Here is a 24600-nt window from a genome sequence, read left to right as displayed (position 1 = left end):
TTGTTTGCCTGTGAAACGGGCCGTTGTTTTTAATTGGGGTCTGTGGCCGAGAGTGTTCGGCTGGCTCCTGACAACCCACAATACGCAGGATGGTTCCCAGACCCAAGGTGGCACCAGTGCCAAGTCGGGCTGGTTTGATAGTACCAAGTGGCTCCTGCAATCTGCCATCCAGAAGCGGTGCAGTTGAGTTTTGTTTGCCAGAGAAAAGGGCCGTGGGTTGTGTTTGGGGGCATATGGCTGGGAGTGGCCGGCTGTCTCATTAAAAAGATCGATACGCAGGATGGTTCCCAGACCCAAGGGGGCACCAGTGCCAAGTCGGGCTGTTTTTATAGTACCAAGTGCGTCCTGCAATTTGCCATCCAGAAGAGGGGCAGCGGATCTTTGTTTGCCAGAGAATAGCGCCGTTGTTTGTGTTTGGGGGCTTGTGGCTCGTAGTGGCCGACTGGCGCCTTAGAATCTGTGTTACGCAGCATGGTTCCCAGACTCAAGGTGGCACCAGTGCCAAGTTTTGCTGGTTTGATAGTACCAAGTGGCTCCTGCAATCTGCCATCCAGAAGCGGGGTAGCTTACTTTTGTTTGCCAGGGAAACGGGCCGAGGTTTGTGACTGGGGACCTATGGCTGGGAGAGACCGGCTGGCTCCTGGAAAGCTACAATAGGCAGGATGGTTACCAGACCCATGGTGGCACCAGTGCCAAGTTGGGCTGGTTTGATAGTACCAAGTGGCTCCGGCAATCTGCCATCAAAAAGTTGGCAGGCGAGTTTTGTTTTCCAGGGAAAAGCGCCATTGTTTGTATTTGGGGGCCTGTGGCTGGGAGTGGCCGGCTGGCTCCTTTGAACCCACGATATGCAGGATGGTTCCCAGACCCAAGGTGGCACCAGTGCCAAGTCGGGCTGGTTTGATACTACCAAGTGCGTCCTGCAATCTGCCATCCAGAAGCGGGGCAGCTTAATTTTGTTTGCCAGGGAAACGGGCCGTGGGTTTTGTTTGGGGGCATATAGCTGAGAGTGGCCGGCTGGCTCCTGAAAATCCACGCTAGGCAGCATGGTTCCCAGATGCAATGTGGCACCAGTGCCAAGTTGGGCTGGTTTGATGGTGCAAAGTGGCTCCTGCAATCTGCCATCCAGAAGCGGGGCAGCTGATTTTTGTTTGCCAGAGGAAAATTCCGTGGATTGTTTTTGGGGGCATATTGCTGGGAGTGGCCGGCTGGCTCCTTAAAATGCTCGATACGCATGATGGTTCCCAGGCCCAAGGTGTCACCACTACCAAGTCGGCCTGCGGTTTTAGTATCAAGTTCATCCTGCAATTTGCCATCCAGAAGAGGGGCAGTTGAGTTTTGTTTGCCAGAGAAACGGGCTGAGGTTTCTGTTTGGGGACATATGGCTGAGAGTGGCCGGCTGGCCCCTGAATATCCACGATACAGAGCATGGTTCCCAGATCCAAGGTGGCACCAGTGCCAAGTCGGGCTGGTTTGATAGTACCAAGTGTCTCCTGCAATCTGCCATCCAGAAGCAGGGCAGCTTACTTTTGTTTGCCAGAGAAATAGGCCTAGGTTTTTGTTTGGGGGCCTGTGGCTAGGAGTGGCCGGCTGGCTCCTAAGAATCCACGATACGCAGGATGTTTCCCAGACCCAAGGTGGCACCAGTGCCAAGTCGGGCTGGTTTGATAGTACCAAGTGGCTCCTGCAAACTCCATCAAAAAGTTGGCAGGCGTGTTTTGTTTTCCAGGGAACAGCGCCGTTGATTTTGTTTGGGGGCCTGTGGCTGGGAGTGGCCGGCTGGCTCCTTAGAATCCACGATACGCAGGATGGTTCCCAGACCCAAGGTGGCACCAGTGCCAAGTCGGGCTGGTTTGATTACACCAAGTGGCTCCTGCAATCTGCCATCCAGAAGTGAGGCAGCTAAGTTTTGTTTGCGAGAAAAAAGGGCCGTGGTTTTTGTTGGGGGCCTGTGGCTGGGAGTAGCCGGCTGGCTCCTTAAAATCCACGATAGGCAGGATGGTTCCCAGACCCAAGGTGGCACCAGTGCCAAGTCGGGCTGGTTTGATAGTACCAAGTGGCTCCTGCAATCTGCCATCCAGAAGCGGGGCAGCTGAGTTTTGTTTGCCAGAGAAAAAGGCTGTGGTTTGTGTTTGGGGGCCTGTGGCTGGGAGTGGCCGGCTGGCTCCTGAAAATCCACGATACGCAGCATGGTTCCCAGACCCAAGGTGGCACCAGTGCCAAGTGGGGCTCGTTTGACAGTGTCAAGTGCCTCCTGCAATCTCCCATCCGGAAGCGGGGCAGCTGAGTTTTTTTTGCCAGGGAAACGGACCTTTGTTTTTGATTGGGCTCTGTGGCCGAGAGTGGTCGGCTGTCTCCTGACAATCCACAATACGCAGGATGGTTCCCAGACCCAAGGTGGCACCAGTGCCAAGTCGGGCTGGTTTGATAGTACCAAGTGTCTCCTGCAATCTGCCATCCAGAAGCGGGGCAGCTGAGTTTTGTTTGCCAGAGAAAAGGGCCGTGGGTTGTGTTTGGGGGCATATGGCTGGGAGTGGCCACCTGGCTCCTTAAAATGCACGATACGCCGCATGGTAACCAGACGCAAGGTGGCACCAGTGCCAAGTCAGGCTGTTTTTGTAGTACCCAGTGGCTCCTGCAATTTGCCATCCAGAAGCGGGGCAGTTGAATTTTGTTTGCTAGAGAAAAGGGCTGTGGTTTGTGTTTGGGGGCCTATGGCTGAGAGTGGCCGGCTGGCCCCTGAAAATCAACGATAGGCAGGATGGTTCCCAGATCCAAGGTGGCACCAGTGCCAAGTAAGGCTGGTTGTATGGTTCAAAGTAACTCCTGCAATCTGCCATCCAGAAGCGGGACAGCTGAGTTTTTTTTGCCAGAGAAAAGGTCCATGGTTTCTTTTTGGGGCATACGGCTGGGAATTGCCGGCTGGCTCCTTAAAATGCTCGATATGCAGGATGGTTCCCAGAGCCAAGGTGGCACCACTGCCAAGTCGGGCTCTTTTTGTAGTACCAAGTGCGTCCTGCAATTTGCCATCCAGAAGAGGGGCAGTTGAGTTTTGTTTGCCAGAGAAAAGGGCCGTTGTTTGTGTTTGGGGGCCTGTGGCTGGGAGTGTTCGGCTGGTTCCTGAATATGTACGATACGCAGGATTGTTCCCAGATCCAAGGTGGCAGCAGTGCCATGTTGTGCTGGTGTGATAGTCCCAAGTGGCTCCTGCAATCTGCCATCCAGAAGTGGGGCAGCTGATTTTTGTTTGCCAGAGAAAAGGTCCGTGGTTTGTTTTTGGGGGCATATGGCTGAGAGTGGCCGGCTGGCTCCTGAAAAGCTACGATAGGCAGGATGGTGACCAGACCCATGGTGGCACCAGTGCCAAGTTGGGCTGGTTTGATAGTACCAAGTGGCTCCTGCAATCTGCCATCAAAAAGTTGTCAGGCGAGTTTTGTTTTCCAGGGAAAAGCGCCGTTGTTTGTGTTTGGGTGCCTGAGGCTGGGAGTGGCCGGCTGGCTCCTTAGAATCCACGATACGCAGGATGGTTCCCAGACCAGTGGTGGCACCAGTGCCAAGTCGGGCTGGTTTGATAGTAACAAGTGCGTCCTAATATCTGCCATCCAGAAGCGGGGCAGCTTACTTTTGTTTGCCAGGGAAACGGGCCGAGCTTTGTGTCTGGGGGCCTGTGGCAGGGAGTGACCGGCTGGCTCCTGAAAAGCTACGATAGGCAGGATGGTGACCAGACCCATGGTGGCACCAGTGCCAAGTTGGGCTGGTTTGATAGTACCAAGTGGCTCCTGCAATCTGCCATCAAAAAGTTGTCAGGCGAGTTTAGTTTTCCAGGGAAAAGCGCCGTTGTTTGTGTTTGGGGGCCTGTGGCTGGGAGTGGCCGGCTGGCTAATTAGAATCCACGATACGCAGGATGGTTCCCAGACCAGAGGTGGCAACAGTGACAAGTCGGGCCAGTTTGATGGTGCAAAGTGGCTCCTGCAATCTGCCATCCAGAAGCAGGGCTGCTTACTTTTGTTTGCCAGGGAAAGGAGCCGAGGTTTTTGTCTGGGGGCCTATGGCTGGGAGTGACCAGCTGGCTCCTGAAAAGGTACGATAGGCAGGATGGTTACCAGACCCATGGTGGCACCAGTGCCAAGTTCGGCTGATTTGATAGTACCAAGTGGCTCCTGCAATCTGCCATCAAAATGTTGGTAGGCGAGTTTTGTTTTCCAGGGAAAAGCGCGGTTGTTTGTGTTTGGGGGCCTGTGGGTGGGAGTGACCGGATGGCTAATTAGAATCCACGATACGCAGGATGGTTCCCAGACCTAAAGTGGCACCAGTGACAAGTCGGGCCAGTTTGATGGTGCAAAGTTGCTACTGAAATCTGCCATCCAGAAACGGGGCAGCTTACTTTTGTTTGCCAGGGAAACCGGCCAAGGTTTGTGTCTGGGGGCCTATGGCTGTGAGTGACCGGCTAGGTCCTGAAAAGCTACGAGAGGCATGATGGTGACCAGACCCATGGTGGCACCAGTGCCAAGTTGGGCTGGTTTGATAGTACCAAGTGGCTCCTGCAATCTGCCATCAAAAAGTCGGCAAGCGAGTGTTGATTTCCAGGGAAAAGCGCCGTTGTTTGTGTTTGGGGGCCTGTGGCAGGGAGTGGCCGGCTGGCTCCTTAGAATCCACGATACGCAGCATGGTTCCCAGACCCAAGGTGGCACCAGTGCCAAGTCGGGCTGGCTTGATAATACCAAGTGGTTCCTGCAATCGGCCATCAAAAAGTTGGCAGGCGAGTTTTGTTTTCCAGGGAAAAGCGCCGTTGTTTTTGTTTGGGGGCCTATGGGTGGGAGTGGCCGGCTGGCTCCTTAGAATCCACGAGACGCAGGATGGTTCCCAGACCTGAGGTGGCACCAGTGCCAAGTTGGGCTGGTTTGATAGTACCAAGTGCGTCCTGCAATCTGCCATCCAGAAGCGGGGTAGCTTACTTTTGTTTGCCAGGGAAACGGGCCGAGGTTTGTGTCTCGGGGCCTATGGCTGGGAGTGACCGGCTGGCTCCTGAAAAGCTACGATAGGCAGGATGGTGACCAGACCCATGGTGGCACCAGTGCCAAGTTGGGCTGGTTTGATAGTACCAAGTGGCTCCTGCAATCTGCCATCAAAAATTTGGCAGGCGAGTTTGTTATCCAGGGAAAAGCGCAGTTGTTTGCGCCTGGGGCCCTATGGCCTGGAGTGGACGGATGGCTAATTAGAATCCACGATACACAGGATGGTTCCCAGACCCATGGTGGCACCAGTGCCAACTTGGGCTGGTTTGATAGTAACAAGTGGTTCCTGCAATCTGCCATCCAGAAGCGGGGCAGCTTACTTTTGTTTGCCAGGGAAACGGTCCGAGGATTGTGTCTGGGGGCCTAAGCCTGGAAGTGACCGGCTGGCTCGTGAAAAGCTACGATAGGCAGGATGTGGACCAGACCCATGACGGCACCAGTGCCAAGTTGGGCTGGTTTGATAGTACCAAGTGGCTCCTGCAATCTGCCATCAAAAACTTGGCAGGCGAGTTTTGTTTTCCAGGGAAAAGCGCCGTTGTTTGTGTTTGGGGGCCTGTGGCTGGGAGTGGCCGGCTGGCTCCTTAGAATCCACGATACGCAGGATGGTTCCCAGACCAGAGGTGGCACCAGTGCCAAGTTGGGCTGGTTTGATTGTAACAAGTGCGTCCGGGAATCTGCCATCCAGAAGCGGGGCAGCTTACTTTTGTTTGCCAGGGAAACGGGCCGAGGTTTGTGTCTGGGGACCTATGGCTGGGAGTGGCCGGCTGGCTCCTGAAAAGCTACGATAGGCAGGATGGTGACCAGACCCATGGTGGCACCAGTGCCAAGTTGGGCTGGTTTGATAGTACCAAGTGGCTCCTGCAATCTGCCATCAAAAAGTCGGCAAGCGAGTGTTGATTTCCAGGGAAAAGCGTCGTTGTTTGTGTTTGGGGGCCTGTGGCTGGGAGTGGCCGGCTGGCTCCTTAGAATCCACAATACGCAGCATGGTTCCCAGACCCAAGGTGGCACCAGTGCCAAGTCGGGCTGGCTTGATAATACCAAGTGGTTCCTGCAATCGGCCATCAAAAAGTTGGCAGGCGAGTTTTGTTTTCCAGGGAAAAGCGCCGTTGTTTGTGCCTGGGGCCCTATGGCCTGGAGTGGACGGATGGCTAATTAGAATCCACGATACACAGGATGGTTCCCAGACCCATGGTGGCACCAGTGCCAAGTTGGGCTGGTTTGATAGTAACAAGTGGTTCCTGCAATCTGCCATCCAGAAGCGGGGCAGCTTACTTTTGTTTGCCAGGGAAACGGGCCGAGCTTTGTGTCTGGGGGCCTATGGCTGGGAGTGACCGGCTGGCTCCTGAAAAGCTACGATAGGCAGGATGGTGACCAGACCCATGGTGGCACCAGTGCCAAGTTGGGCTGGCTAGATAATACCAAGTGGTTCCTGCAATCGGCCATCAAAAAGTTGTCAGGCGAGTTTTGTTTTCCAGGGAAAAGCGCCGTTGTTTGTGCCTGGGGCCCTATGGCCTGGAGTGGACGGATGGCTAATTAGAATCCACGATACACAGGATGGTTCCCAGACCCATGGTGGCACCAGTGCCAAGTTGGGCTGGTTTGATAGTACCAAGTGGTTCCTGCAATCTGCCATCCAGAAGCGGGGCAGCTTACTTTTGTTTTCCAGGGAAACGGGCCGAGGTTTTTGTCTGGGGGCCTATGGCTGGGAGTGACCGGCTGGCTCCTGAAAAGCTACGATAGGCAGGATGGTGACCAGACCCATGACGGCACCAGTGCCAAGTTGGGCTGGTTTGATAGTACCAAGTGGCTCCTGCAATCTGCCATCAAAAACTTGGCAGGCGAGTTTTGTTTTCCAGGGAAAAGCGCCGTTGTTTGTGTTTGGGGGCCTGTGGCTGGGAGTGGCCGGCTGGCTCCTTAGAATCCACGATACTCAGCATGGTTCCCAGATCAGAGGTGGCACCAGTGCCAAGTTGGGCTGGTTTGATAGTACCAAGTGCGTCCGGGAATCTGCCATCCAGAAGCGGGGCAGCTTACTTTTGTTTGCCAGGGAAACGGGCCGAGGTTTTTGTCTGGGGGCCTATGGCTGGGAGTGACTGGCTGGCTCCTGAAAAGTTACGATAGGCAGGATGGTTCCCAGACCCATGGTGGCACCAGTGCCAAGTTGGGCTGGTTTGATAGTACCAAGTGGCTCCTGCAATCTGCCATCAAAAAGTTGGCAGGCGAGTTTTGTTTTCCAGGGAAAAGCGCCGTTGTTTGTGTTTGGGGGCCTGTGGCAGGGAGTGGCCGGCTGGCTCCTTAGAATCCACGATACGCAGGATGGTTCCCAGACTTGACGTGGCACCAGTGCCAAGTCGGGCTGGTTTGATAGTACCAAGTGCGTCCTGCAATCTGCCATCCAGAAGCGGGGCAGCTTACTTTTGTTTTCCAGGGAAACGGGCCGAGGTATTTGTCTGGGGGCCTATGGCTGGGAGTGACCAGCTGGCTCCTGAAAAGCTACGATAGGCAGGATGGTGACCAGACCCATGGTGGCACCAGTGCCAAGTTGGGCTGGTTTGATAGTACCAAGTGGCTCCTGCAATCTGCCATCAAAAAGTTGTCAGGCGAGTTTTGTTTTCCAGGGAAAAGCGCCGTTGTTTGTGTTTGGGTGCCTGTGGCTGGGAGTGGCCGGCTGGCTCCTTAGAATCCACGATACGCAGGATGGTTCCCAGACCAGTGGTGGCACCAGTGCCAAGTCGGGCTGGTTTGATATTAACAAGTGCGTCCTACTATCTGCCATCCAGAAGCGGGGCAGCTTACTTTTGTTTGCCAGGGAAACGGGCCGAGCTTTGTGTCTGGGGGCCTATGGCAGGGAGTGACCGGCTGGCTCCTGAAAAGCTACGATAGGCAGGATGGTGACCAGACCCATGGTGGCACCAGTGCCAAGTTGGGCTGGTTTGATAGTACCAAGTGGCTCCTGCAATCTGCCATCAAAAAGTTGTCAGGCGAGTTTAGTTTTCCAGGGAAAAGCGCCGTTGTTTGTGTTTGGGGGCCTGTGGCTGGGAGTGGCCGGCTGGCTAATTAGAATCCACGATACGCAGGATGGTTCCCAGACCAGAGGTGGCAACAGTGACAAGTCGGGCCAGTTTGATGGTGCAAAGTGGCTCCTGCAATCTGCCATCCAGAAGCAGGGCTGCTTACTTTTGTTTGCCAGGGAAAGGAGCCGAGGTTTTTGTCTGGGGGCCTATGGCTGGGAGTGACCAGCTGGCTCCTGAAAAGGTACGATAGGCAGGATGGTTACCAGACCCATGGTGGCACCAGTGCCAAGTTCGGCTGATTTGATAGTACCAAGTGGCTCCTGCAATCTGCCATCAAAATGTTGGTAGGCGAGTTTTGTTTTCCAGGGAAAAGCGCCGTTGTTTGTGTTTGGGGGCCTGTGGCTGGGAGTGGCCGGATGGCTAATTACAATCCACGATACGCAGGATGGTTCCCAGACCTAAAGTGGCACCAGTGACAAGTCGGGCCAGTTTGATGGTGCAAAGTTGCTACTGAAATCTGCCATCCAGAAACGGGGCAGCTTACTTTTGTTTGCCAGGGAAACGGGCCAAGGTTTGTGTCTGGGGGCCTATGGCTGTGAGTGACCGGCTAGGTCCTGAAAAGCTACGAGAGGCATGATGGTGACCAGACCCATGGTGGCACCAGTGCCAAGTTGGGCTGGTTTGATAGTACCAAGTGGCTCCTGCAATCTGCCATCAAAAAGTCGGCAAGCGAGTGTTGATTTCCAGGGAAAAGCGCCGTTGTTTGTGTTTGGGGGCCTGTGGCAGGGAGTGGCCGGCTGGCTCCTTAGAATCCACGATACGCAGCATGGTTCCCAGACCCAAGGTGGCACCAGTGCCAAGTCGGGCTGGCTTGATAATACCAAGTGGTTCCTGCAATCGGCCATCAAAAAGTTGGCAGGCGAGTTTTGTTTTCCAGGGAAAAGCGCCGTTGTTTTTGTTTGGGGGCCTATGGGTGGGAGTGGCCGGCTGGCTCCTTAGAATCCACGAGACGCAGGATGGTTCCCAGACCTGAGGTGGCACCAGTGCCAAGTTGGGCTGGTTTGATAGTACCAAGTGCGTCCTGCAATCTGCCATCCAGAAGCGGGGTAGCTTACTTTTGTTTGCCAGGGAAACGGGCCGAGGTTTGTGTCTCGGGGCCTATGGCTGGGAGTGACCGGCTGGCTCCTGAAAAGCTACGATAGGCAGGATGGTGACCAGACCCATGGTGGCACCAGTGCCAAGTTGGGCTGGTTTGATAGTACCAAGTGGCTCCTGCAATCTGCCATCAAAAATTTGGCAGGCGAGTTTGTTATCCAGGGAAAAGCGCCGTTGTTTGCGCCTGGGGCCCTATGGCCTGGAGTGGACGGATGGCTAATTAGAATCCACGATACACAGGATGGTTCCCAGACCCATGGTGGCACCAGTGCCAACTTGGGCTGGTTTGATAGTAACAAGTGGTTCCTGCAATCTGCCATCCAGAAGCGGGGCAGCTTACTTTTGTTTGCCAGGGAAACGGTCCGAGGATTGTGTCTGGGGGCCTAAGCCTGGAAGTGACCGGCTGGCTCGTGAAAAGCTACGATAGGCAGGATGTGGACCAGACCCATGGTGGCACCAGTGCCAAGTTGGGCTGGTTTGATAGTACCAAGTGGCTCCTGCAATCTGCCATCAAAAACTTGGCAGGCGAGTTTTGTTTTCCAGGGAAAAGCGCCGTTGTTTGTGTTTGGGGGCCTGTGGCTGGGAGTGGCCGGCTGGCTCCTTAGAATCCACGATACGCAGGATGGTTCCCAGACCAGAGGTGGCACCAGTGCCAAGTTGGGCTGGTTTGATTGTAACAAGTGCGTCCGGGAATCTGCCATCCAGAAGCGGGGCAGCTTACTTTTGTTTGCCAGGGAAACGGGCCGAGGTTTGTGTCTGGGGGCCTATGGCTGGGAGTGGCCGGCTGGCTCCTGAAAAGCTACGATAGGCAGGATGGTGACCAGACCCATGGTGGCACCAGTGCCAAGTTGGGCTGGTTTGATAGTACCAAGTGGCTCCTGCAATCTGCCATCAAAAAGTCGGCAAGCGAGTGTTGATTTCCAGGGAAAAGCGTCGTTGTTTGTGTTTGGGGGCCTGTGGCTGGGAGTGGCCGGCTGGCTCCTTAGAATCCACAATACGCAGCATGGTTCCCAGACCCAAGGTGGCACCAGTGCCAAGTCGGGCTGGCTTGATAATACCAAGTGGTTCCTGCAATCGGCCATCAAAAAGTTGGCAGGCGAGTTTTGTTTTCCAGGGAAAAGCGCCGTTGTTTGTGCCTGGGGCCCTATGGCCTGGAGTGGACGGATGGCTAATTAGAATCCACGATACACAGGATGGTTCCCAGACCCATGGTGGCACCAGTGCCAAGTTGGGCTGGTCTGATAGTACCAAGTGGTTCCTGCAATCTGCCATCCAGAAGCGGGGCAGCTTACTTTTGTTTGCCAGGGAAACGGTCCGAGGTTTGTGTCTGGGGGCCTATGGCTGGGAGTGACCGGCTGGCTCCTGAAAAGCTACGATAGGCAGGATGGTGACCAGACCCATGGTGGCACCAGTGCCAAGTTGGGCTGGCTTGATAATACCAAGTGGTTCCTGCAATCGGCCATCAAAAACTTGGCAGGCGAGTTTTGTTTTCCAGGGAAAAGCGCCGTTTTTTGTGCCTGGGGCCCTATGGCCTGGAGTGGACGGATGGCTAATTAGAACCCACGATACGCAGGATGGTTCCCAGACCTGAGGTGGCACCAGTGCCAAGTTGGGCTGGTTTGACGGTGCAAAGTGGCTCCTGCAATCTGCCATGCAGAAGCGGGGCAGCTTACTTTTGTTTGCCAGGGAAACGGGCCGAGGTTTTTGTCTGGGGGCCTCTGGCTGGGGGTGGCTGGCTGGCTCCTGAAAAGCTACGATAGGCAGGATGGTGACCAGACCCATGGTGGCACCAGTGCCAAGTTGGGCTGGTTTGATAGTACCAAGTGGCTCCTGCAATCTGCCATCAAAAACTTGGCAGGCGAGTTTTGTTTTCCAGGGAAAAGCGCCGTTGTTTGTGTTTGGGGGCCTGTGGCAGGGAGTGGCCGGCTGGCTACTTAGAATCCACGATACGCAGCATGGTTCCCAGACCCAAGGTGGCACCAGTGCCAAGTCGGGCTGGCTTGATAATACCAAGTGGTTCCTGCAATCAGCCATCAAAAAGTTGGCAGGCAAGTTTTGTTTTCCAGGGAAAAGCGCCGTTGTTTGTGCCTGGGGCCCTATGGCCTGGAGTGGACGGATGGCTAATTAGAATCCACGATACACAGGATGGTTCCCAGACCCATGGTGGCACCAGTGCCAAGTTGGGCTGGTTTGATAGTAACAAGTGGTTCCTGCAATCTGCCATCCAGAAGCGGGGCAGCTTACTTTTGTTTGCCAGGGAAACGGTCCGAGGTTTGTGTCTGGGGGCCTATGGCTGGGAGTGACCGGCTGGCTCCTGAAAAGCTACGATAGGCAGGATGGTGACCAGACCCATGGTGGCACCAGTGCCAAGTTGGGCTGGCTAGATAATACCAAGTGGTTCCTGCAATCGGCCATCAAAAAGTTGTCAGGCGAGTTTTGTTTTCCAGGGAAAAGCGCCGTTGTTTGTGCCTGGGGCCCTATGGCCTGGAGTGGACGGATGGCTAATTAGAATCCACGATACACAGGATGGTTCCCAGACCCATGGTGGCACCAGTGCCAAGTTGGGCTGGTTTGATAGTACCAAGTGGTTCCTGCAATCTGCCATCCAGAAGCGGGGCAGCTTACTTTTGTTTTCCAGGGAAACGGGCCGAGGTTTTTGTCTGGGGGCCTATGGCTGGGAGTGACCGGCTGGCTCCTGAAAAGCTACGATAGGCAGGATGGTGACCAGACCCATGACGGCACCAGTGCCAAGTTGGGCTGGTTTGATAGTACCAAGTGGCTCCTGCAATCTGCCATCAAAAACTTGGCAGGCGAGTTTTGTTTTCCAGGGAAAAGCGCCGTTGTTTGTGTTTGGGGGCCTGTGGCTGGGAGTGGCCGGCTGGCTCCTTAGAATCCACGATACTCAGCATGGTTCCCAGATCAGAGGTGGCACCAGTGCCAAGTTGGGCTGGTTTGATAGTACCAAGTGCGTCCGGGAATCTGCCATCCAGAAGCGGGGCAGCTTACTTTTGTTTGCCAGGGAAACGGGCCGAGGTTTTTGTCTGGGGGCCTATGGCTGGGAGTGACTGGCTGGCTCCTGAAAAGTTACGATAGGCAGGATGGTTCCCAGACCCATGGTGGCACCAGTGCCAAGTTGGGCTGGTTTGATAGTACCAAGTGGCTCCTGCAATCTGCCATCAAAAAGTTGGCAGGCGAGTTTTGTTTTCCAGGGAAAAGCGCCGTTGTTTGTGTTTGGGGGCCTGTGGCAGGGAGTGGCCGGCTGGCTCCTTAGAATCCACGATACGCAGGATGGTTCCCAGACTTGACGTGGCACCAGTGCCAAGTCGGGCTGGTTTGATAGTACCAAGTGCGTCCTGCAATCTGCCATCCAGAAGCGGGGCAGCTTACTTTTGTTTTCCAGGGAAACGGGCCGAGGTATTTGTCTGGGGGCCTATGGCTGGGAGTGACCGGCTGGCTCCTGAAAAGCTACGATAGGCAGGATGGTGACCAGACCCATGGTGGCACCAGTGCCAAGTTGGGCTGGTTTGATAGTACCAAGTGGCTCCTGCAATCTGCCATCAAAAAGTTGTCAGGCGAGTTTTGTTTTCCAGGGAAAAGCGCCGTTGTTTGTGTTTGGGTGCCTGTGGCTGGGAGTGGCCGGCTGGCTCCTTAGAATCCACGATACGCAGGATGGTTCCCAGACCAGTGGTGGCACCAGTGCCAAGTCGGGCTGGTTTGATATTAACAAGTGCGTCCTACTATCTGCCATCCAGAAGCGGGGCAGCTTACTTTTGTTTGCCAGGGAAACGGGCCGAGCTTTGTGTCTGGGGGCCTATGGCTGGGAGTGACCGGCTGGCTCCTGAAAAGCTACGATAGGCAGGATGGTGACCAGACCCATGGTGGCACCAGTGCCAAGTTGGGCTGGTTTGATAGTACCAAGTGGCTCCTGCAATCTGCCATCAAAAAGTTGTCAGGCGAGTTTTGTTTTCCAGGGAAAAGCGCCGTTGTTTGTGTTTGGGGGCCTGTGGCTGGGAGTGGCCGGCTGGCTAATTAGAATCCACGATACGCAGGATGGTTCCCAGACCAGAGGTGGCAACAGTGACAAGTCGGGCCAGTTTGATGGTGCAAAGTGGCTCCTGCAATCTGCCATCCAGAAGCAGGGCTGCTTACTTTTGTTTGCCAGGGAAAGGAGCCGAGGTTTTTGTCTGGGGGCCTATGGCTGGGAGTGACCAGCTGGCTCCTGAAAAGCTACGAGAGGCATGATGGTGACCAGACCCATGGTGGCACCAGTGCCAAGTTGGGCTGGTTTGATAGTACCAAGTGGCTCCTGCAATCTGCCATCAAAAAGTCGGCAAGCGAGTGTTGATTTCCAGGGAAAAGCGCCGTTGTTTGTGTTTGGGGGCCTGTGGCAGGGAGTGGCCGGCTGGCTCCTTAGAATCCACGATACGCAGCATGGTTCCCAGACCCAAGGTGGCACCAGTGCCAAGTCGGGCTGGCTTGATAATACCAAGTGGTTCCTGCAATCTGCCATCAAAAAGTTGGCAGGCGAGTTTTGTTTTCCAGGGAAAAGCGCCGTTGTTTTTGTTTGGGGGCCTATGGGTGGGAGTGGCCGGCTGGCTCCTTAGAATCCACGAGACGCAGGATGGTTCACAGACCTGAGGTGGCACCAGTGCCAAGTTGGGCTGGTTTGATAGTACCAAGTGCGTCCTGCAATCTGCCATCCAGAAGCGGGGTAGCTTACTTTTGTTTGACAGGGAAACGGGCCGAGGTTTGTGTCTGGGGGCCTATGGCGGGGAGTGACCGGCTGGCTCCTGAAAAGCTACGATAGGCAGGATGGTGACCAGACCCATGGTGGCACCAGTGCCAAGTTGGGCGGGTTTGATAGTACCAAGTGGCTCCTGCAATCTGCCATCAAACACTTGGCAGGCGAGTTTTGTTTTCCAGGGAAAAGCGCCGTTGTTTGTGTTTGGGGGCCTGTGGCTGGGAGTGGCCGGCTGGCTCCTTAGAATCCACGATACTCAGCATGGTTCCCAGACCAGAGGTGGCACCAGTGCCAAGTTGGGCTGGTTTGATTGTAACAAGTGCGTCCGGGAATCTGCCATCCAGAAGCGGGGCAGCTTACTTTTGTTTGCCAGGGAAACGGGCCGAGGTTTGTGCCTGGGGGCCTATGGCTGGGAGTGGCCGGCTGGCTCCTGAAAAGCTACGATAGGCAGGATGGTGACCAGACCCATGGTGGCACCAGTGCCAAGTTGGGCTGGTTTGATAGTACCAAGTGGCTCCTGCAATCTGCCATCAAAAAGTTGGCAGGAGAGTTTTGTTTTCCAGGGAAAAGCGCCCTTGTTTGTGTTTAGAGGCCTGTGGCTGGGAGTGGCCGGCTGGCTCCTTAGAATCCACGATACGCAGGATGTTTCCCAGACCCAAGTTGGCACCAGTACCAAGTAGGGCTGGTTTGATACTACCAAGTGGCTCCTGCAATCTGCCATCCAGAAGCGGGGCAGCTTACTTTTGTTTGCCAGGGAAACGGGCCGAGGTTTGGGTCTGGGGGCCTATGGCTGGGAGTGACCGGCTGGCTCCTGAAAAGCTACGATAGGCAGGATGTTGACCAGACCCATGGTGGCACCAGTGCCAAGTTGGGCTGATTTGATAGTACCAAGTGGCTCCTGCAATCTGCCATCAAAATATTGGCAGGCGAATTTTGTTTTCCAGGGAAAAGCGCCGTTGTTTGTGTTTGGGGGCCTGTGGCAGGGAGTGGCCGGCTGGCTCCTGAAAAGCTACGATAGGCAGGATGGTGACCAGACCCATGGTGGCACCAGTGCCAAGTTGGGCTGGTTTATAGTACCAAGTGGCTCCGGCAATCTGCCATCAAAAAGATGGCAGACGAGTTTTGTTTTGCAGGGAAAAGCGCCGTTTTTTGTGTTTGGGGGCCTGTGCCTGGGAGTGGACGGATGGCTAATTAGAATCTACGATACGCAGGATGGTTCCCAGACCAGAGGTGGCACCAGTGCCAAGTCGGGTGGTTTGATAGTAGCAAGTGGCTCCTGCAATCTGCCATCCAGAAGCGGGACAGCTTACTTTTGTTTGTCAGGGAAACCGGCCGAGTTTTGTGTCTGTGGGCCTACGGCTCGGAGTGACCGGCTGGCTCCTGAAAAGCTACGATAGGCAGGATGGTGACCAGACCCATGGTGGCACCAGTGCCAAGTTGGGCTGGTTTGATAGTACCAAGTGGCTCCTGCAATCTGCCATCAAAAAGTTGGCAGGCAAGTTTTGTTTTCCAGGGAAAAGCGCCGTTGTTTTTGTTTGGGGGCCTATGGCTGGGAGTGGCCGGCTGGCTCCTTAGAATCCACGATACGCAGGATGGTTCCCAGACCTGAGGTGGCACCAGTGCCAAGTTGGGCTGGTTTGATAGTACCAAGTGCGTCCTGCAATCTGCCATCCAGAAGCGGGGTAGCTTACTTTTGTTTGCCAGGGAAACGGGCCGAGGTTTGTGTCTGGGGGCCTATGGCTGGGAGTGACCGGCTGGCTCCTGAAAAGCTACGATAGGCAGGATGGTTCCCAGACCCATGGTGGCACCAGTGCCAAGTTGGGCTGGTTTGATAGTACCAAGTGGCTCCTGCAATCTGCCATCAAAAAGTTGTCAGGCGAGTTTTGTTTTCCAGGGAAAAGCGCCGTTGTTTGTGTTTGGGTGCCTGTGGCTGGGAGTGGCCGGCTGGCTCCTTAGAATCCACGATACGCAGGATGGTTCCCAGACCAGAGGTGGCAGCAATGCCAAGTCGGGCTGGTTTGATGGTGAAAAGTGGCTCCTGCAATCTGCCATCCAGAAGCGGGATAACTTACTTTTGTTTGCCACGGAAACGGGCCGAGCTTTGTGTCTGGGGGCCTATGGCTGGGAGTGACCGGCTGGCTCCTGAAAAGCTACGATAGGCAGGATGGTGACCAGACCCATGACGGCACCAGTGTCAAGTTGGGCTGGTTTGATAGTACCAAGTGGCTCCGGGAATCTGCCATCAAAATTTGGCAGGCGAGTTTTGTTGTCCAGGGAAAAGCGCCGTTGTTTGTGTCTGGGGGCCTGTGGCTGGGAGTGACCGGCTGGCTCTTTAGAATCCACGATACGCAGGATGGTTCCCAGGCCAGAGGTGGCACCAGTGCCAAGTTGGGCTGGTTTGATACTACCAAGTGCGTCCTGGAATCTGCCATCCAGAAGCGGGGCAGCTTACTTTTGTTTGCCAGGGAAATGGGCCGAGGTTTTTCTCTGGGGGCCTATGGCAGGGAGGGACCGGCTGTCTCCTGAAAAGCTACGATAGGCAGGATGGTGACCAGACCCATGGTGGCACCAGTGCCAAGTTGGGCTGATTTGATAGTAGCAAGTGGCTCCTGCAATCTGCCATCAAAAACTTGGCAGGCGAGTTTTGTTTTCCAGGGAAAAGCGCTGTGGTTTGTGTTTGGGGGCCTGTGGCTGGGAGTGACCGGCTGGCTCCTTAGAATCCACGATACGCAGGATGGTTCCCAGACTAGAGGTGGCACCAATGCCAAGATGGGCTGGTTTGATAGTACCAAGTGGCTCCTGCAATCTGCCATCCAGAAGCGGGGCAGCTTGCTTTTGTTTTCCAGGGAAACGGGTCGAGCTTTGTGTCTGGGGGCCTATGGCTGGGAGTGACCGGCTGGCTCCTGATAAGCTATGATAGGCAGGATGGTGACCAGACCCATGGTGGCACCAGTGCCAAGTAGGGCTGGTTTGATAGTACCAAGTGGCTCCTGCAATCTGCCATCAAAAAGTTAGCAGGCAAGTTTTGTTTTCCAGGGAAAAGCGCCGTTGTTTTTGTTTGGGGGCCTATGGCTGGGAGTGGCCGGCTGGCTCCTTAGAATCCACGATACGCAGGATGGTTCCCAGACCTGAGGTGGCACCAGTGCCAAGTCGGGCTGGTTTGATAGTACCAAGTGGCTCCTGCAATCTGCCATCCAGAAGCGGGGTAGCTTACTTTTGTTTGCCAGGGAAACGGGCCGAGGTTTGTGTCTCGGGGCCTATGGCTGGGAGTGACCGGCTGGCTCCTGAAAAGCTACGATAGGCAGGATGGTGACCAGACCCATGGTGGCACCAGTGCCAAGTTGGGCTGGTTTGATAGTACCAAGTGGCTCCTGCAATCTACCATCAAAAACTTGGCAGGCGAGTTTTGTTTTCCAGGAAATAGCCCTGTGGTTTTGTTTGGGGGCCTGTGGCTGGGAGCGACCGGCTGGCTCCTTAGAATCCACGATACGCAGGATGGTTCCCAGACCCAAGGTGGCACCAGTGCCAAGTTGGGCTGGTTTGATAGTACCAAGTGGTTCCTGCCATCTGCCATCCAGAAGCGGGGCAGCTTACTTTTGTTTTCCAGGGTAACGGGCCGAGGTTTTTGTCTGGGGGCCTATGGCTGGGAGTGACCGGCTGGCTCGTGAAAAGCTACGATAGGCAGGATGGTGACCAGACCCATGACGGCACCAGTGCCAAGTTGGGCTGGTTTGATAGTACCAAGTGGCTCCTGCAATCTGCCATCAAAAACTTGGCAGGCGAGTTTTGTTTTCCAGGGAAAAGCGCCGTTGTTTGTGTTTGGGGGCCTGTGGCTGGGAGTGGCCGGCTGGCTCCTTAGAATCCACGATACTCAGCATGGTTCCCAGATCAGAGGTGGCACCAGTGCCAAGTTGGGCTGGTTTGATAGTACCAAGTGCGTCCGGGAATCTGCCATCCAGAAGCGGGGCAGCTTACTTTTGTTTGCCAGGGAAACGGGCCGAGGTATTTGTCTGGGGGCCTATGGCTGGGAGTGACCGGCTGGCTCCTGAAAAGCTACGATAGGCAGGATGGTGACCAGACCCATGGTGGCACCAGTGCCAAGTTGGGCTGGTTTGATAGTACCAAGTGGCTCCTGCAATCTGCCATCAAAAACTTGGCAGGCGAGTTTTGTTTTCCAGGGAAAAGCGCCGTTGTTTGTGTTTGGGTGCCTGTGGCTGGGATTGGCCGGCTGGCTCCTTAGAATCCACGATACGCAGGATGGTTCCCAGACCAGTGGTGGCACCAGTGCCAAGTCGGGCTGGTTTGATAGTAACAAGTGCGTCCTACTATCTGCCATCCAGAAGCGGGGCAGCTTACTTTTGTTTGCCAGGGAAACGGGCCGAGCTTTGTGTCTGGGGGCCTATGGCTGGGAGTGACCGGCTGGCTCCTGAAAAGCTACGATAGGCAGGATGGTGACCAGACCCATGGTGGCACCAGTGCCAAGTTGGGCTGGTTTGATAGTACCAAGTGGCTCCTGCAATCTGCCATCAAAAAGTTGTCAGGCGAGTTTTGTTTTCCAGGGAAAAGCGCCGTTGTTTGTGTTTGGGGGCCTGTGGCTGGGAGTGGCCGGCTGGCTAATTAGAATCCACGATACGCAGGATGGTTCCCAGACCAGAGGTGGCAACAGTGACAAGTCGGGCCAGTTTGATGGTGCAAAGTGGCTCCTGCAATCTGCCATCCAGAAGCAGGGCTGCTTACTTTTGTTTGCCAGGGAAAGGAGCCGAGGTTTTTGTCTGGGGGCCTATGGCTGGGAGTGACCAGCTGGCTCCTGAAAAGGTACGATAGGCAGGATGGTTACCAGACCCATGGTGGCACCAGTGCCAAGTTCGGCTGATTTGATAGTACCAAGTGGCTCCTGCAATCTGCCATCAAAATGTTGGTAGGCGAGTTTTGTTTTCCAGGGAAAAGCGCCGTTGTTTGTGTTTGGGGGCCTGTGGCTGGGAGTGGCCGGCTGGCTCCTTAGAATCCACGATACGCAGGATGTTTCCCAGACCCAAGTTGGCACCAGTACCAAGTAGGGCTGGTTTGATACTACCAAGTGGCTCCTGCAATCTGCCATCCAGAAGCGGGGCAGCTTACTTTTGTTTGCCAGGGAAACGGGCCGAGGTTTGGGTCTGAGGGCCTATGGCTGGGAGTGACCGGCTGGCTCCTGAAAAGCTACGATAGGCAGGATGTTGACCAGACCCATGGTGGCACCAGTGCCAAGTTGGGCTGATTTGATAGTACCAAGTGGCTCCTGCAATCCTCCATCAAAAAGTTGGCAGGCGAATTTTGTTTTCCAGGGAAAAGCGCCGTTGTTTGTGTTTGGGGGCCTGTGGCAGGGAGTGGCCGGCTGGCTCCTGAAAAGCTACGATAGGCAGGATGGTGACCAGACCCATGGTGGCACCAGTGCCAAGTTGGGCTGGTTTGATAGTACCACGTGGCTCCGGCAATCTGCCATCAAAAAGATGGCAGACGAGTTTTGTTTTCCAGGGAAAAGCGCCGTTGTTTGTGTTTGGGGGCCTGTGCCTGGGAGTGGACGGATGGCTAATTAGAATCTACGATACGCAGGATGGTTCCCAGACCAGAGGTGGCACCAGTGCCAAGTCGGGTGGTTTGATAGTAGCAAGTGGCTCCTGCAATCTGCCATCCAGAAGCGGGGCAGCTTACTTTTGTTTGTCAGGGAAACGGGCCGAGTTTTGTGTCTGTGGGCCTACGGCTGGGAGTGACCGGCTGGCTCCTGAAAAGCTACGATAGGCAGGATGGTGACCAGACCCATGGTGGCACCAGTGCCAAATTGGGCTGGTTTGATAGTACCAAGTGGCTCCTGCAATCTGCCATCCAGAAGCGGGGCAGCTGAGTTTTGTTTGCCAGAGAAAAGGCCCGTGGGTTGTGTTTGGGGGCATATGGCTGGGAGTGGCCACCTGGCTCCTTAAAATGCACGATACGCCGCATGGTAACCAGACGCAAGGTGGCACCAGTGCCAAGTCAGGCTGTTTTTGTAGTACCCAGTGGCTCCTGCAATTTGCCATCCAGAAGCGGGGCAGTTGAATTTTGTTTGCTAGAGAAAAGGGCTGTGGTTTGTGTTTGGGGGCCTATGGCTGAGAGTGGCCGGCTGGCCCCTGAAAATCAACGATAGGCAGGATGGTTCCCAGATCCAAGGTGGCACCAGTGCCAAGTAAGGCTGGTTGTATGGTTCAAAGTGACTCCTGCAATCTGCCATCCAGAAGCGGGACAGCTGAGTTTTTTTTGCCAGAGAAAATGTCCATGGTTTCTTTTTGGGGCATACGGCTGGGAATTGCCGGCTGGCTCCTTAAAATGCTCGATACGCAGGATGGTTCCCAGAGCCAAGGTGGCACCACTGCCAAGTCGGGCTCTTTTTGTAGTACCAAGTGCGTCCTGCAATTTGCCATCCAGAAGAGGGGCAGTTGAGTTTTGTTTGCCAGAGAAAAGGGCCGAGGTTTGTGTTTGGGGGCATATGGCTGGGAATGACCGGCTGGCCCCTGAAAATCCACGATACGCCAGATGGTTCCCAGATCCAAGGTGGTACCATTACCAAGTCGGGCTGGTTTGATAGTCCCAAGTGGCTCCTGCAAACTGCCATCCAGAAGCGGGGCAGCTGAGTTTTGTTTTCCAGGGAAATGGGCCTTTGTTTGTGTTTGGGGGCCTGTGGCTGGGAGTGTTCGGCTGGTTCCTGAATATGTACGATACGTAGGATTGTTCCGAGATCCAAGTTGGCAGCAGTGCCATGTTGTGCTGGTGTGATAGTCCCAAGTGGCTCCTGCAATCTGCCATCCAGAAGTGGGGCAGTTGATTTTTGTTTGCCAGAGAAAAGGTCCGGGGTTTGTTTTTGGGGGCATATGGCTGAGAGTGGCTGGCTGGCCCCTGAAAATCCACGATACACAGGATGGTTCCCAGATCCAAGGTGGCACCTGTGCCAAGTCGGGCTGATTTGATAGTACTAAGTAGCTCCTGCAATCTGCCATCCAGAAGCGGGGCAGCTTACTTTTGTTTGCCAGGGAAACGGGCCGAGTTTTGTGTCTCGGGGCCTATGGCTGAGAGTGACCGGCTGGCTCATGAAAAGCTACAATAGGCAGGATGGTGACCAGACCCATGGTGGCACCAGTGCCAAGTTGGGCTGGTTTGATAGTACCAAGTGGTTCCTGCAATCTGCCATCCAGAAGCAGGGCAGCTGAGTTTTGTTTTCCAGGGAAAAGCGCCGTTGTTTGTGTCTGCGGGCCTGTGGCTGGAGTGGCCGGCTGGCTCCTTTCAACACACGATACGCCGGATGGTTCCCAGACCCAAGGTGGCACCAGTGCCAGGTTGGGCTGGTTTGATAGTACCAAGTGCTTCCTGCAATCTGCCATCAAAATGTTGGCAGGCGAGTTTTGTTTTCCAGGGAAAAGCGCCGTTCTTTGTGTTTGGGGGCCTGTGGCTGGGAGTGGCCGTCTTGCTAATTGGAATCCACGATACGCAGGATGGTTCCCAGACCTGAGGTGGCACCAGTGACAAGTCGGGCCAGTTTGATGGTGCAAAGTGGCTCCTGCAATCTGCCATCCAGAAGCGGGGCAGCTTACTTTTGTTTTCCAGGGAAACGGGCCGAGGTTTGTGTCTGGGGGCCTATGGCTGGGAGTGACCGGCTGGCTCCTGAAAAGCTACGATAGGCAGGATGGTGACCAGACCCATGGTGGCACCAGTGCCAAGTTGGGCTGATTTGATATTACCAAGTGGCTCCTGCAATCTGCCATCAAAAATTTGGCAGGCGAGTTTTGATTTCCAGGGAAAAGCGCCGTTGTTTGTGTTTGGGGGCCTGTGGCTGAGAGTGGCCGGCTTGCTAATTGGAATCCACGAAACGCAGGATGGTTCCCAGACCTGACGTGGCACCAGTGCCAAGTCGGGCTAGTTTGATGCTGCAAAGTGGCTCCTGCAATCTGCCAAGCAGAAGCGGGGTAGCTTACTTTTGTTTGCCAGGGAAAATGGCCGAGGTTTTTGTCTGGGGGCCTATGGCTGGGAGTGACCGGCTGGCTCGTGAAAAGCTACGATAGGCAGGATGGTGACCAGACCCATGGTGGCACCAGTGCCAAGTTGGGCTGATTTGATAGTAGCAAGTTGCTCCTGCAATCTGCCATCAAAAAGTTGGCAGGCGAGTTTTATTTTCCAGGGAAAAGCGCCGTTGTTTGTGTTTGGGGGCCTGTGGCTGGGAGTGGCCGGCTGGCTCCTTAGAATCCACGATACGCAGCATGGTATCCAGACCCAAGGTGGCACCAGTGCCAAGTTGGGCTGGTTTGATAATACCAAGTGGTTCCTGCAATCTGCCATCCAGAAGCGGGGCAGCTTACTTTTGTTTGCCAGGGAAACGGGCCGAGGTTTGTGTCTGGGGGCCTATGGCTGGGAGTGACCGGATGGCTCCTGAAAAGCTACCATAGGCAGGATGGTGACCAGACCCATGGTGGCACCAGTGCCAAGTTGGGCTGGTTTGATAGTACCAAGTGGCTCCTGCAATCTGCCATCAAAATTTGGCAGGCGAGTTTTGTTTTCCAGGGAAAAGCGCCGTGTTTTGGGTTTGAGGGCCTGCGGCTGGGAGTGGCCGGCTGGCTCCTTAGAATCCACGATACGCAGGATGGTTCCCAGACCAGAGGTGGCACCAGTGCCAAGTCGGGCTGGTTTGATTATACCAAGTGGCTCCTGCAATCTGCCATCCAGAAGCGGGGCAGCTTACTTTTGTTTGCCACGGAAACGGGTCGAGCTTTGTGTCTGGGGGCCGATGGCTGGGAATGACCGGCTGGTTCCTGAAGAGCTACGATGTGCAGGATGGTGACCAGACCCAAGGTGGCACCAGTGCCAAGTTGGGCTGGTTTGATAGCACCAAGTGGCTCCTGCAACCTGTCATCAAAATTTGGCAGGCGAGTTTTGTTTTCCAGGGAAAAGCGTCGTTGTTTGTGTTTGGGGGCCTGTGGCTGGGAGTGGCCGGATGGCTAATTAGAATCCACGATACGCAGGATGGTTCCCAGACCCAAGGTGGCACCAGTGCCACATTGGGCTGGTTTGATAGTACCAAGTGCGTCCGGCAATCTGCCATCCAGAAGCGGGGCAGCTTACTTTTTTTTGCCAGGGAAACGGGCCGAGCTTTGTGTCTTGGGGCCTATGGCTGGGAGTGACCGGCTGGCTCCTGGAAAGCTACGATAGGCAGGATGGTGACCAGACCCATGGTGGCACCAGTGCCAAGTTGGGCTGGTTTGATAGTACCAAGTGGCTCCTGCAATCTGCCATCAAAAAGTTGGCAGGCGAGTTTTGTTTTCCAGGGAAAAGCGTCGTTGTTTGTGTTTGAGGGCCTGTGGCTGGGAGTGGCCGGCTGGCTCCTTAGAATCCACGATACGCAGGATGGTTCCCAGACTTGACGTGGCACCAGTGCCAAGTCGGGCTGGTTTGATAGTACCAAGTGCGTCCTGCAATCTGCCATCCAGAAGTGGAGCAGCTTACTTTTGTTTTCCAGGGAAACGGGCCGAGGTATTTGTCTGGGGGCCTATGGCTGGGAGTGACCGGCTGGCTCCTGAAAAGCTACGATAGGCAGGATGGTGACCAGACCCATGGTGGCACCAGTGCCAAGTTGGGCTGGTTTGATAGTACCAAGTGGCTCCTGCAATCTGCCATCAAAAAGTTGTCAGGCGAGTTTTGTTTTCCAGGGAAAAGCGCCGTTGTTTGTGTTTGAGGGCCTGTGGCTGGGAGTGGCCGGCTGGCTCCTTAGAATCCACGATACGCAGCATGGTATCCAGACCCAAGGTGGCACCAGTGCCAAGTTGGGCTGGTTTGATAATACCAAGTGGTTCCTGCAATCTGCCATCCAGAAGCGGGGCAGCTTACTTTTGTTTGCCAGGGAAACGGGCCGAGGTTTGTGTCTGGGGGCCTATGGCTGGGAGTGACCGGATGGCTCCTGAAAAGCTACCATAGGCAGGATGGTGACCAGACCCATGGTGGCACCAGTGCCAAGTTGGGCTGGTTTGATAGTACCAAGTGGCTCCTGCAATCTGCCATCAAAATTTGGCAGGCGAGTTTTGTTTTCTAGGGAAAAGCGCCGTTGTTTGTGTTTGGGGGCCTGTGGCTGGGAGTGGCCGGCTGGCTCCTTAGAATCCACAATACGCAGGATGGTTCCCAGACCTGAGGTGGCACCAGTGCCAAGTTGGGCTGGTTTGATAGTACCAAGTGCGTCCTGCAATCTGCCATCCAGAAGCGGGGCAGCTTACTTTTGTTTGCCAGGGAAACGGGCCGAGCTTTGTGTCTGGGGGCCTATGGCTGGGAGTGACCGGCTGGCTCGTGAAAAGCTACGATAGGCAGGATGGTGACCAGACCCATGGTGGCACCAGAGCCATGTTCGGCTGATTTCAAAGTACAAAGTGGCTCCTGCAATCTTCCATCAAAAAGTCAGCAGGCGAGTTTTGTTTTCCAGGGAAAAGCGCCGTTGCTTTTGTCTGCGGGCCTGTGGCTGGAGTGGCCGGCTGGCTCCTTTCAACACACGATACGCCGGATGGTTCCCAGACCCAAGGTGGCACCAGTGCCAAGTTGGGCTGGTTTGATAGTACCAAGTGGTTCCTGCAATCTGCCATCAAAATGTTGGCAGGCGAGTTTTGTTTTCCAGGGAAAAGCGCCGTTGTTTGTGTTTGGG

The sequence above is a fragment of the Melospiza melodia genome, chromosome 3 (genome assembly GCF_035770615.1).
Source record: "Melospiza melodia melodia isolate bMelMel2 chromosome 3, bMelMel2.pri, whole genome shotgun sequence".
Taxonomy (NCBI): Eukaryota; Metazoa; Chordata; class Aves; order Passeriformes; family Passerellidae; genus Melospiza; species Melospiza melodia.
The sequence above is the reverse complement of the archived record's forward strand: the minus strand, read 5'-3'. Positions refer to the sequence as shown.